The following is a 14,643-nucleotide window of genomic DNA, read 5'->3' as shown; positions in this document are numbered from 1 at the left end:
CCAAGTTGCTCAGACAGGTTATGAAGTCTTCCATCTGTTGACATGCAGTTTTGGACAACCTGCTGTCAATGAGCCTGCTTGAGCAGGGAGGTTGGGCTGTATGATCTTAAAAGGCCCCTTCCAGCCTAAACAACCCCAGCTCCCTCAGCCACTCCTCATAAGACTTGTTCTCTAGACCTTTCATCAGCTTTGTTGCCCTTCTCTGGACATGCTCCAGCACCTCAATGTCCTTCATGTAGTGAGGGGCCCAAAACTGAACACAGTTCTCGAGGTGCAGCCTCACTAGAGCCGAGTACAGGGGGACAATCACTTCCCTGGTCCTGCTGGCTTTGCTATTTCTGATACAAGCCAGGATGCTGTTGGCCTTCTTGGCCACCGGAGCACACTGCTGGCTCATGTTCGGCCAGCTATCGACCAATACCCCTGGGTCCCTTTCTGCTGGGCAGCTTTCCAGCCTCTCTTCTCCCAGCGGGTAGCATCACACGGGGCTGTTGTGCCCCAAGTGTAGGACCTGACACTTAGCCTTCTTGAACCTCATACAGTCGGCCTCGGCCCACCCATCCAGCCTATCCAGCTCCCTCTGCAGAGCCCTCCTACCCGCAAGCAGATCAACCCTCCCTCCCAACTTGGTGTCATCTGCAAAGTTACTGAGCTCACTGATGAAGATACTGAAGAGAACTGGCCCCAGTACTGAGCCCTGCGGGGCACCACTTGTAAGAGGCCTCCACCCAGGTTTAACTTGACTCACCACAACTCTTTGGGCCTGGCCACCCAGTCAGTTTTTTACCCAGCAAAGCCTACATCCATCCAAGCCATGAGCAGCCAGTTTCTTCTGAAAAATACTGTGGGAAACGGTGACAAAAGCTTTACTAAGGTCTAGGTAGACCTCATCCAATAAGTGCCTCTATATGAGGAGTAGCCATAACATACAACGTGTCGGAGGTCAAGTAGGTACATGTAGTGTGTTCCAAAGGATCCTGGGCTGCGGCCGTGGTGCCTCCAAACTGTGCACCAGCATAAGTTTAATACCGACTTTGAATGAGGTATACAGGCCTTTTATGGTACCTGCAATACAGCTTCTCCTGCAATGCAATATGCCAACCTTAGTCTTCATATCATTTGTAAATCTTTCATGTGCTAAATATGCTGATATTGCCATAGTCTTGTAAACCATGCTTTAACTCAAAGTATGTTAGATGTGGTAATGGACTAAAATGTAGCTAGTAGTATATACTACTCTGTTTGGATGTGGGTGGCTGGAAAGGCTGAGCATAGAGTAAGAAGCTGTGAAATACAGGAAGAAACTCTTGGAGGAAAGTCAGTTACTAAAATCTCTGTAAAGAGTGGACACGGGAGGAGCTAATTCCACAGAAAATTAAAGGTCAGGCTAATTTAGTGTTGAGCAAAGCTGATAAGTACTTGAGATAAGCTGCTCAGGTGCTTGTGAGAGTGAGCATGCTAACTGCAGCCTCAAACCAAATCACAAACTTTTACCATCTCTTGTACCATGTGGGATCTCTTTTGGCTCTGTCAGTAGATAAGCCACTAACTGAAAGGATTCAGAGGCTTGATTCCACCTTACTCCAAGTGATGGCAATTCTGTCCTCATTGTAGTCATCTGTCTGTACTGTGTTCTAGGAAATAGCAGTAGCATAACCTGTTATTAAAGCAGAGATCATATATTTCCAAAAACCAGATCTTGGTACTGGTTCCTTCCTCTTGTTTGTAACTTGCTTAGAAATTTGCGCAGGAATAGCTATGCAGACTTCTGGATATTACTATTTTATATTTTTGTATTATATTATGCTGAGTGGCATGATGCAAACAAACCTTCTTGCTGGAAAATAGGTAATGTGAGCTCTTGCAGATGAGATTTATTCCCTTGCTGATGCCCATCCTTGCACAAAAGCTTCATTTCCAGCTGTTTCCCAGAGAGGGCTTATGGTTTTGCAGACATCCTCAACAGCAGCAGGTTGTATACCCCCAAAGAGCTCAGCAAGCAAGGGGGAGGCACAAACAGCAGACAAAGATTCACTTAGACATTCACCATTAGCACAAAGAGAATTCTCTTAGAAGATTCAGATTTCAGATTTCTCTCCAAATAGGGAGAGCAGTGTTCTTTCCTTGAGGCACCTAATTATGAGTCTATTCCTGGGTATTATCTGGCACGGGGAGGCGTGCTTGCATTTTCCTCAAGAGATAAAATTATTCCTCTCCTTCTAATTACATGTGGTAGGAATTTATTCTTTTTACAGTTAAATCTGTTTTGTATCAAGCTTCTTTTACCTGCTAATATATCACAGCTTATAGGGTTCCCTTAGGTTCTGTACCAGAAGAATTAGGGAATCTGCCTGTTTCCCCAAGGATGTCCTGAAGGATGGTTATCCATGCATGTCTTGGATAGACTAGTTCATCTGGGGATTTCACCAGTTTCGGGAGTTACATACAGGCTGGGCAAAAGAGTCCTGGGCAATTAGAGTCTACTGGCATCCTAACTTATTACCTTTTTAAAAAATGTTCTCTCTTCTGTTGCATAGCATCAGTAGAGCTTTGGTGATGGTATCAAAGAGGGGAAGTATTGCTCGAGAAGACTATTTAGTTTTTATACACCGTGGTTTAATAATGAAACAGAAGGTTGTTGGTATAGTGTTATTTAAGATAATGAAATAGAATATGCAGTTAAAATATATTATATTTGTATTTTTATTCTGGATAAATTTGCAGCCATAGGTCCTTTTCCATGTATTACCTGCACTGTGGCACACAAAGACCCTAGAATTTATTGGGAGTGAGTGTTTTGGCTGTAGGAAAGGGCTGGGATGTATGTAACCCCCTGGTGAGGCTGTATTGCAGGGCACGGGCTCCATCCAGGAGCTGCACAACCACTCAGTAACAGGCTCTGGCTTTGCTGTTCACATTGCAGCAGTTAATGTCTCTAGCTCTGGAAGCCCCTGTTGTGTTAAGCAAGGCTGTGGGTTATCTCAGGGCCATGAAGTACTGACACAGTGACTTTTAAGTCTGTGGAACATATATAAAGCAATATCCAGCAGGAAAACTGTGGTTGATAAAGCAAACTTCTTTTGCCAGAAGATAAGGAGCGTTAGAATTCGATTTATGTGATAAAAGTACTAGCTAGAGGCTGAATCGCTTGCTGTCCTTTATTATAATCTCCCAATTGCCAGATATGGGTCAAAAAGGTAAGATGTACTCTTTTGTACCAAAGCAGTGGAGTAATGAGGACATCTGTTTTCATATGGTACTTGACACACACTACCAGAAATTTGATGTCATGCTGTCCAAACTTGTACATCATTGTGGAATTGCATTAGATTTTCTGATTGATTCTGACAAGTCACTGACAGTTTTTGAGGTGAAACACATACATGACAAAGGGCAAGCAGAGGCTGCATATGTCAGCTGGAACACTCCCTTGTTGACTCGAAGGGGTGAAAATCTTGCAGTCTTGCCTCTATCTGCCCCTCACTGCCGTGTAACCTCCCCACCATTGTCTCAGTGTGCAAGCTTTATGCATTATTTGGTTACCACAGTGGGTTCTTATGAGTTTTCTGTTAAAAGAAACATAGTGCCAAGGAATCATTTCTGTTCATGGGTTAATGTGTGTGCCCATGAGGTAAGAAATACAGTTCAGTAAATTTATTCAACATGAATCATGCAAGGTTGATTTCATTTATCATATCACACCATAAACGTAGAATCTTGTGATTTGTATTTACACATGCATAAACTTAATTTACCCTCATGATGTCAACCAAGTCCTTACTTCCTTTCCAGAAAGTGTCATTGTATATCTACTTACACAATGTGTTTTAAAATACCAGTGCTAGGTGAAAAAATATATATGTATATATTTATTATATATATATTTTTTTTAACGTTGTAGGGAGGGTTTTTCTGGTTTTGGGATGGTTGCTTTTTTTAAAGAAAAATAAGAACAAATTGCACTTCAGTGATGATATACACAGGTTTATCAGCTCTGAAACAACACAGGATTCCCTCCGGTACTACTGTCAGTAAGGTCAAATGCACCATTTGTTCTCAATATATGTTTCTAGGTATGCCAGCAAAAGAGCAAGTGTTGTGCTGTAGCATAGCAAGTCAGAGTTGCATTTTATTTCACAGTTTTACACGCTATGTTTTGCTGCAGCCCTTCCCTGTGAGATGATTGGTAATTTGTGGCCATGTCTGCTGTTGTCCATTTCTTGAGAAACAGCTGATTATTAAATGCAGACTGGTTGTATTGCAGGTATTCTCTGCCGAAACACTCAGCATTCAATAAAAGTAATAAAAGAAGGATGTAACGTAAATGGAAGAACTCAGTATTGCACCTGGTTTATCTAGCTAAAGTTACTGACCTCAGAAAGGATCAGATAACCTAGCTCTTGCTTTTGCAGATAAGCATGTGTTACAGTAATTTGGTTTATTTTTACTTTTTCATAAGAAAACATAGAAATGCAATGATCCATTTTAAGTGAAATACTGAAATCAGCATTTACTATTTTAACAAAAAGATAGCTTCAAACTGTATGTTCTTCTTAGTAAAAGAAAGCTCCCCTTTCCCAAGTTTTTGTTTGTTTGTGTTGGTTGGTTGGTTGGTTGGTTGGTTTAAATTAAGAACAGGTCTTCTTACAGACCAATAATATCCATAGGTATTGAAGAAGCATAGAGAGCAAATGAAATAAATAAGGAAATTATTGTGGAATCTTAAAGTTGTATCTGAATGTTAAACAACGGGTTATATAAATGTTGGCTTTTTCATGAGTTGAGTAATTTCATTTGGAAAAGGTTGTGATGTCTCGGTTTAGCTAGTAAAATGCACTCGTAGATGAACCATATATGGCATTATCAAATCATAACAGAAAGGGGAATGTGTGAAAGAAATGATGTATGAAACAAAGCAACGAACTTTCCCACCTTATTGTCATGTACACTGAAAGACGCTGCTTGATCTCATCACCTTCACCCCACTCGCTGAGCTCTGTGCAATGTAAGTAGTTAGATGTTTGAAAAGTTGTTGATCTATGGGCACCTTTTTTTTTTAATTCCTATGGAGATGCAGACCTCTCTTGTTTGCAAAAGACTTGCTTTTCTCAGTTGACCTTTGCAGACATTTGAGAGGCAATTTATTGATTCTTAGAGATTCACAGATTACACTGTGAAAACCACTGGCATTTGGAGGGCAGTTTAGCAACTGATCATGGTGGCCACTACAGTGGTGTGGTTGATATTTCTGTGGCTTTAGGGAGTTACGGTGGTCTAAGCAGACTCACGAGAAGTTGCTCTCCTGCTCAGGCTCGATGGTGTAACTGTCGGACCTCTAATGGCAAAGGTGGCTTAAGCAGGCGTGTAAGCACAACTTTCACTATCCCACAGGGGAGAGCAGCACAAATAGCAATGTATCAGCTGTGATACAAAAATAATGTTGGCTCATTGCTGTATTTGACATGCTTAGTCCATCCTTTTGCATTCTTTTTGAATGTATAGTTGTATTGGGTTTATGTGGCAAGGCTTTGGTAGCGGGGGGCTACAGGGGTGGCCTCTGTGAGAAGAATCCAGATTCTTAGGTTTATGTTTATATGCAAAACCACACATCATTATCAGATTCTTGCACAGTTTAGGACACATAGCTGAATCAAGGTAATTTGCAAAATGTTCCTTAAAGCATCTCTTGTTTTGCCTAAATGTTATTGACTTGAATTTCCATTGTATTTTTTGTGGCAAAACTTGGAGTTACATAAAAAAGTATTCTCTGTTAGTTGTGCATACATAATTGCTGCTCACCAGCTGGAATCACATATATATGTAAATGACGGCAGATTTGGGCTCATAATTGTTCAAATTGGCTATGGCATTTGTTATGTCAACCCTGTGTTATCAGTGCTGCCACTTTGATTTCAATCAAAATTTTGTTCAGGCAGGAGTCAGAGAAAATTTGAAACCCGTTCTTTTAAATGTGTAGCTTTCTCCTAGTGCAGTCTGGAGTAACTGGCCGCTTAGAAAATTACTTGAGCAAATATCAGGCTTTTAATAGTTTAATCTGCGGCATACTCTAACAGGTTATATTCTTCACAGATTTTCAAACTACCCATCAAAATAGCTTCGAGTATTAATGATGTGTATTTGACTTCAATCTATGAAAGTAAAATAGAATGCTTTTTTTTTTTTTTTTAACTATGTCAGTATCTTAGCCTCTTCATCTGCAAGGGCATTCTATAGTTTATATTTGCTAGCTGCAATGCCATTTCTGAAATTAGGACCTATATAGCATTCCTCTTAGTCCTGACACCGGGCATAATCAGCAGACCCAGAGCAATGGGACTCTCCAAGCATTTCCTTTGGAAGCAGCTGGTTAAAGTTACTCAAAACTACTGTTTCAGAACAAAAGACATTTATTTCCAAAACTATGAGGCACACTGGACCAAAAATTCACAACAGCAAAAAAAAAATAATGTCCTAAATATATCCTTTACCTGAATGTAATCTATTTAGTGTAATTTGGACGCATCAAGTGTAATTCTCGTATTTGAGTTGGAAGGAGGAGCCTGTTCAGCCCACAACATGCTCCAGCTTTTTTTTTTTTTCAGTTTTTCCAAATTGTTGGCTATTTCAGTAACAAACCCTCTGATTTTTTGCAGCATGGCCAAAAAAATCCCTGTCTTTTCTCAAGCTTTTGAAGATTTCAGATTGCCATTGATCTCAGGCTTGATCTTGGGAAGTTTCTACCCTGGAGAAAACCAACTCTGGTCATTTTTAACTCCTCAGAAGCTTGTTCCTATAGTTGCCTTTATTTGTATGACCTTTCCTTTCCAGTTTTGCTTTTAAAGTCCTTTGATTCTGAGCACAGTTGCATAGATCAGATGTCATCAGAGCAAACCCAAGCAGGGAAATGGCCAACCTCAGATACACAAAAGATTAAACCAGCAGTTCTTCAGTGTAAAGATGTAGGTGCATTTGTACCTAGGTAGATGCTAGTTTGTGTAGGCAACAGTCTGAATTTTATGGGATAGCTGTAGGTCTTATTCTCTGGTGACATTTTTCAGCTTTGTTTCAGAGCATCTTAATACAATGTAACTGAAAGTCTATGGTGTAAGTTTTAATTTGCATTTTATAGTGGTAATTACTAATTTGTACAATCATGCTTGAATTTGTATAGTGCCTGTTATGACACCAATATGTATTAATGTCCCGAACTTGCATTTGTGTATTGCATTAGAAGTACTGATACTGGCTCAATGGATAGCCTGTTAAGATGTTCCTTAACTGTAGCATCTGACTATTATTGGGCTTAGTATATTGATGACAGACAAGCAGTATATTCTCCTCTGCTCCTTTCCACCCAGTTATAATGTTGAGGGAGTGGGTGGATGTTTTTATGTTTTTATTTCTGTTCTTTTTTTCTTTTTTTTTTTAATAATAATTTCTGCTGTGGTCTGGATTTCATTGCAAGCAATTGCAGAAACAAATACTAACACACTGTAACATTTAAAAACCATTACCGTACATTCATCATGCTGTTTTAGTGTGGCAGCACCATTCCAGCATTAAGTTAATTGTAAGGAAACTGCTCCTGGGCACGGCAGCTTGCTTTCTGTACTGAGATCCAGATTGCAAAAATTTGCTGATTTGTCCCCCAATGGATCCAAATGTTTTTATGCTAATAAAAGATTTGTAAGTGCACCTTCTATTTGGAGTGCTTGTTAATGTGTAATAAATGAAGTTAGTTCTATGAAAGTACTGGGAAAAAAATAGAAAAATACTTCCCTGAAAGACAAACTTGATGCATTTTTGTCTCAAAGCAATTCTTTGGCAGTCTGGCAGGTCTAGGTGAGGAAGAGATATTACATGCTTATAAGGAAACTAAAGACAGAAAAAGAGTATGAGATTGTGATAGGTAGACGTATCCAGTGGTCCAGTGATAAAATGGAGTTATTCCCCAAAGTTCAGGGCAAATCCCATTTATCTCATGTTTTATTTTTAGGGAGAATGTTTCACTCAAAGAAAGGGATTTACTTTTCTATGAAAATTGGAAATTTATTTCTCTAATTTTCTGTCTGGAAAGTAGACCTGCTATAAAATTATGTGAGCTGCATTGATGAGAAATAAAAAAGCAACATCAGAAGGAATGTTGCTTTGTTTGTCTTCCAGAAACAAAGAGTGTTAGCAGCCTTTTAAGCCTTAATTTCGTCCAAGCAGTGGCTCATTTCAGAGACTGACAGGTAGAGTGACTGGCATCAGGAAGGCAAGGGTTTGCAGGCTCCTGACATGGTTGCAGCTCTGTGAGTAGTGCCCTGACACAAGGCAGCACAGCTGCAGTTATTGTGCAAGTGTTTTCTTTTTACAGCAGAATTGCAGGCACATGGACAGAGGTCAGAGGTTTTAAACAAAGGTCTCTCTGTAAGTAGAAGTATTCTGCATTTCTAATAAACTTTTCATTTCTAATAAATTAAGATGCAAGTGTTGCCTCACTGATATGCAAGAAGACAGAGCCCAAAAACAGAGGAGTTTGAAACTTAGCAGACTCTCAGGGCAGTACCAACGTGTTTGAAGTGTGATGGTGCTACTATTATTAAGGTGGATCAGCTTTTCTCTCCGAATCTTGGCTTTCAAGGTGTTATAACTTGAAAGGTGGTTGGTTTCCAAAATTTAGAGTATGATACACAACTCAGCTGAAATTGTTTACGTGACTTTTCTGTTTCAACAGCAACAAACACATTCTTCTAAAAAGGGCGGGTGGGGGATTGGTAGGTTTTCATTCATTATTGGGCAGACATTTCCTGAGATATTGAAATAAATCTCTTTTGTTGTATTCAAGGTGATACTTAAAATACAAGTACTCAAAGTAACTGAAATTCTGTGGAGCCATTGTTTTAGCTTGTAACAGCTCCTTCAAATCAAGGTGACAGTAATACTTCTGAAGAGCTTGTGAGATCTGTAGGAGCTCTTTCTCCAGGCTTTGGTATCCATGCTAACTAGCTTCCCCATGCTTTTCAGTGTACGTTTGAGGGTACTCTAGTAGTACTCATGTACCAAGTGGCTCCACAGTTGCTGGGGCTTGGTACAAAATCAAACAAGTCAGCGACAAGATTTCACTCCAGCAGACCTTATATTGTGAACTTTAAGAATGTACTGAAAAGAAGGTACCAAATCAAAGCAAGTTTTCGTTCAAAGAAGCCAAGATATCTTCCCACTGAGAGGAAGTTTCTTGCCAAATGCTGGCTCTCCAACTGTGGCCATCTTGACTAGAGAGCTATTTAAAGCAAGGATGCAATGATTTCTTTCGTTATGGCAAGACTTTATTTCACTTCTCGTGGATGGATGATCTGATGTTCAAACTTTCCTTAGAAAAGTATGTTCGGACAGAAAGCAAGATCAGGAAATTTAAGAAGGAAATGATAATGGGAAGAACTGAAAGCAGAATTAAAATAAGCTGTTACTCAGTATATGTTGGTTTTGCTGCTGTAATAGTAATAATTTATCGTTATCTGATATATTCTATCCTAACCTAAGTCAGAACACACCCCACATGGTCATTGCGTCCATTTGGATGTGTATTGACTTTTCTACTCTCTGACATGATTTACTGATAGTAAAGAAAGGGCATTATAAAAACTGGATGTGCCAGCCTCTGCTAAGACAAATTCTCTTGCCTTGGATGAGGCAACTTGTAAGTGTCCAATTATCTGATCCCTCGGACAAAAACGTGGATGTGGCACTAGGTACAGTAGGAAGCATCTTGCAAAAAATTGAGAGCTATCACTTTTATGTATTTTTTGTCCAAAGCTGTTAATGTTTGTCAAAAAGGTCGTGGAAAAGAGTTTTTACATGTACTAAGAGCTAGAAACATGCAAGGTATCGGGCAGTTGCTCATAACTCAAGGTAAGCAAGGAAGTGGTGGAGCAGCCAATGAAGTGGTTAATGCATTACCCCAGGGCTGAGTTTTCATTGTGAACTGACTTGTACATTTTTTCCATGAAATTAATGAAGTCAAGACATGCATATGCTCAGTCTGCTTGGATGCAGATTTTTGACCCTTGAGCAACGTCGTATCTGTTTCACCTTTTTTAATTGTTATAACTTGGAGTTCTTCTTTGGACTGGGAATGAACAACTCATGTTCACTGATGTTTAGTTACAGATTGATCAGCTCTCTGATAAGGATGAAAGAAGCTTATCTGTGTTTTATGTCTATGTTTATAAGAATTTGTCCTCAGATCTCGAGCAAACTATTGCTAATACCAGACCATAAGACACTCACCTTTGTAGTTCAGGCCTGTCTGTGTGAACATTTCAAATAGCACTGCTTTTATTTCCTAGGTAACACTGACTTCTGGGGAGTATTGCTCAGTCTCTGAGTGATAGTTGCTATCCTTGATGAGGAAAGCTTGTATTTAATTTTATAAGCTCGCTGCAAATTTACATGCTATATAATAAGTACTTAGTGCTTCAGTTTTGTTATTGTTCTTATGAAGAACAACCAGTGTATTTTTGACATTAAAGAGTTTATCTTTTCTGAAAACTTGCAGCCATTAATCATCTAGGTAATGTAAGTAAATGTAGTTCCTGACTACCTAAATATCAGTAATAGAATTGAATTCTTTTCTTTTAAGGTGTTATGGCTTATTTTATTTGGAACACCTCCTTTCCTCATTTCTGCCCTTGTGAAAAGAAACAGAGCTTTACATTGCCTTCCAGCCCCCACTGTTCTTGCACATTTCTCCATTGCCATAGCCCCTGCCACAAGTCTTCCTACAAATCAGGCATGTAATGCATTTGTCATTATTGTCTGCTCATGTCTTCCTATCCAGACTATGCCAAACCCTCCAGAATATTTTTGCATAACATCTTTAAGATACCACCTTCCTTGTCTGTCTGTCTAGCATGCTTGTGTTATGCCTCAGGTATTGCACCTCAGAATATGACCACTGGGGATGAACCCCCAAAATGCAATATATTTACCTTCACTCTTGATGTCTCTCATGGTCGCTCCTCTTCCTGTCTCTCCTAACCTTTCATATGGTATCCAAAAATTTTCAAAATCTCCCTTATCTGCCCAGAATGCCAGTTCATCTTTGAGGATACTGAGGATATTGCCCTTGATAGATGACCTACAGAGCTTGCATTTCCTTATGATGACACAAAAAAATGGTTTATCTTCTTGTGTGCCAAGATGACTGCTAATCAGTGTTAACTGAATGTTATTCCTATGCCATTTGGGTATTTTCTTCTGTCTATAAACAGTAGCTGTCTATTGTTTAAAGTAAGATCTTTGAGGAAGAAAATGCCTTCTTTGTTTGCTGTGGCTCTTTGCAGTGCCTAATAAAACGGGTTTCTGAGCCATGCTTTAGATTATAGACATAGTTCCAAAAATTACGAAGTACAAATAGTTTATTCCTGTCATTAGCTATAATAGCATTGGTTATACCTCATCTTTTTATATTTTTTATTTGCAAACAGTAACTCTTAGATTCCTGTGAATTTCAAAGTCAAAACAAGTAATTATTGAGAATATAATGTAAGTGCATTGCTAACTAAAATCTTCCGTCATAATTCAGGACAACTGAACAGAAAAATAAAGGCCACCAGCAACTTAAACTGCATTTCTGTTACTATTCCAAGTCAGTTTACTGTCTCGAAAAAAAAAAAAAAAAAGAATAAAAAAGGAAAATATATTTCCTCCAATTGCTTATGTTTTATTGTACTTTGTTTATAGACTGTTATACTGTTTCCCTGAAGGAAATGGTGAGAATGAATCCAAAGCCTGTTGAAGCCAACAGAGCGTTAGTCAGATTTGCCATTTGTTTGTTCCTTTGATACAGAAAGAAGGTTGTTCTTGTTTTTTGTTGTTGTTGTTTGTTTGTTTGTTTGTTTGTTTTGTGTGTGTGTGTGGTGTGGGTGGCTTTTTTCTTTTTTTTTCTTTTTTTTCTTTTTTTTCTTTTTTTTTTTTTTAACATAAGATACACAAATCTGATTGCAAAATGACAAAATTGGTAAATTGGCTTGGGGGCAGGCCCCGAAGCTGCTTTTAAATCATGTTCTTAATTGACTGAATTTAAAGTTGACTTCTCTTTAAACCACCTCACATGGATACCAGAGAGAATTCCCAAATTCATTAACAGTCAGTTGATTTTTTTCCTAATTTTCCTTCTAACTGATACTCCAAACTTTGCTTGACTGGGTAGGCATAGCCAGAATAGTTACCTAGACAATGAGGTTTTAGTTTCTTAAAAACAGATTTTAGTTTTGACTCTTATTTTCTGCAAAAAAAATAGTGGCCTCTTTGCCAGAGGCAAATTGTAATCTGACAGACACACAGGGCCCTAAAGACTTCAGAGGAGCTAAGCAGAATGGCCCATATATCTCATTTTAAAGCTTTCTGCAGTAGCTTTGAGTGCAATGAGGATCTGTGTGATGGAAAGGTCTGCCTTGTGACACAGCCACAGAGGAAGAAGGATTAAACAGGCACTTTATTCCTTATGCTGATGTCTAATTTCCTTCTTTATCAGAAGGACCTCAGCAATGTGCTGTTGGATATGATAAAACACGTTTTTTATGTTTTTTACCTAAATCTTCACTGTGTCATCGTAATTTTGTGCTGAAAGTGATGAAATTGGGGTTGTGGGGTGTTTCAGGACACAGTAAGAAAAAAGAGAAGCTGCATATTATCTGCAAAGCTTTTAAATTTCCTATATTTGACTAACATGCTACATTTTTTGAAGCCATTAAGGGCTTGATTACTTTTGTGGAGATGAAATAGGAGGAGCTTTTAACATGTCTGTCGCCCCTCTGCTGGTGTGTGTGCTTTGTGTAAGGCATGCACATTGAATAGATAGATGTACCTGTAAACAGACTGCCTTAGACTCACTTACAGTCTTGTGGATGTGCAGTTGAAATAAGTGTGCAGAAAATTCAGATGCAGAATGCTTTTAGATAAATAGGACAGGGGCTCTGTTGCTGAAAGTTAGCAGAGCTCCTTTGACCTCGGGCAGTATAAATCAGCAGAGCATCACTGGAGACCCAGCCCATCCTGCCTTAACTCACAAATATTGCTCTCTTCATTTCTGCTAACATTTTATTTTTCCGGGCCTTTATTGCTTCTGAGGTAAGCATAGGTCTCTCTCTGCCTTTCAGTGCTTACTTCAGGTTATCAGTTTAAAGCCATTAGAAAAATGCAAATAAAACCACCTATGCCCCCAAGTGCCGAGCAGGAAGGCCACCTGCAGGGTAGCCCTTGCAGGAAGGGGTTGATGCCATGCAGCATCTATGAGTACCAGCTTCTGTCCCGGTCCAGCTGTTTAACATCAGCCCTCTGGACTGAAATTATCCTTCTCTAGCACTGCAGCGGTTTGTTTGCTTAGAGTAGCGGCTGCACCGAATTAAACTGAATTAAACACCCAGCAGACTCTCTCAGGTGTCTCTGGCCTCTGTGCAATAGCATGTCTTAATGTGGTTTCCAGTGCCACCTTCTCTAGTGATGGCCCAGAAGCCAAGAACTTGCATATGTTTTCAAGGCACTCCTTTTGGCTTCGACATGGACATATTTCCAGCTGACTCCAGATTGGATGAAGCGTTTGTCCCAAATCCATGGCAGTCTTTAATATGTTTCTTTTACTGCTTCTAATTATCAAGTATGGAAGTTTTTTGACTGCAATAATGATTTATTAGAACTGAGCACAAGGCAGGTTTTCATCAGAAATTGTAATAAAATTCAGGTAGAAACAGAAATCAAAGTATTTCTCCAAATTTCCAGGCAATTTCAAAGACTATGGTATTAAAACCCATTATATATGTTATATATATGCTATAATTAATACTTTATATGTGCATTATACTATAATACAGTTATATAGTTATATATATAGTTATAGATATAATTAATACTGTATATGTTATGCATAGTATAATATATAGCTCATTGTATATGTATATATGTAAATAGGAATATGCGTGCCTTTTTTTAAAGAAAAAAAAACAGAAGTTGATTTGCATCTATAAAATAAAATGATCCTGGTAGTTCTTCCTAAAGCAGTAGTCTCTGCTTTATTTTTTCCCCTTAGTGTGCATGCTCACAGGTTGTGTGTTCAGCTTGTTTTTGAGGAAGCTGGGTACTAAGGGAGCCCTGTTGTGAGAGCACCAGATTCATCCTTCAGGATTCATAGTTCCCGAGGGGCAAAGCTGTCACGAGTGGTTGACATTTAAAGAAGAGGAGGCTGTCTTCTGTGAATGCTGTGCAAGCCTCTCAAAGGTTTTGAAAACAGGGGCTAAATGCAAACTATATAAAGGCTTGAAGGGCAGCGTGCTCCTGGTAACCTGTGTGACTGTGGGTGCAGGTTGCTGCGCTGGATTCAGGTCCAGAGGATTAAATCTGTTATTGGCCAGGGAATGCTGCTGGTGTTGACATGCATTCACATTCATTGCTTACGGAGGAGAAGAGAAATCTTCAGTGTTCATAGAAGTTGTTGAATATATTAGGATACAACAGGAAAATTATACGAAGACAGATTTCAACTCATTTGGAGTCAAAGGAGGGATGAGGAAGCATTTCAGTGGTGCAGTAAATTAGTGCAGAGATCTTTCACCTCCAGCCACTGGGTTCAAACTCATGCGAAGCTGCAGGCTGATAAAAATG

General features: G+C 39.2%; 1 protein-coding gene across 1 annotated transcript in view; it reads left to right on the top strand.

The window, feature by feature from the left end:
* Nucleotides 1-14,643, top strand: part of CYP7B1 (cytochrome P450 family 7 subfamily B member 1) — a 124,278-nt gene that overhangs the window by 52,367 nt on the left and 57,268 nt on the right. The gene's annotated exons all lie outside the window — the stretch shown is intronic.

The sequence above is a fragment of the Anser brachyrhynchus genome (genome assembly GCF_964034855.1).
Source record: "Anser brachyrhynchus genome assembly, chromosome: 2".
NCBI classification, from domain to species: domain Eukaryota; kingdom Metazoa; phylum Chordata; class Aves; order Anseriformes; family Anatidae; genus Anser; species Anser brachyrhynchus.
Note: the sequence above shows the minus strand (reverse complement) of the source record. Positions and strands in the feature narration are given on the sequence as shown.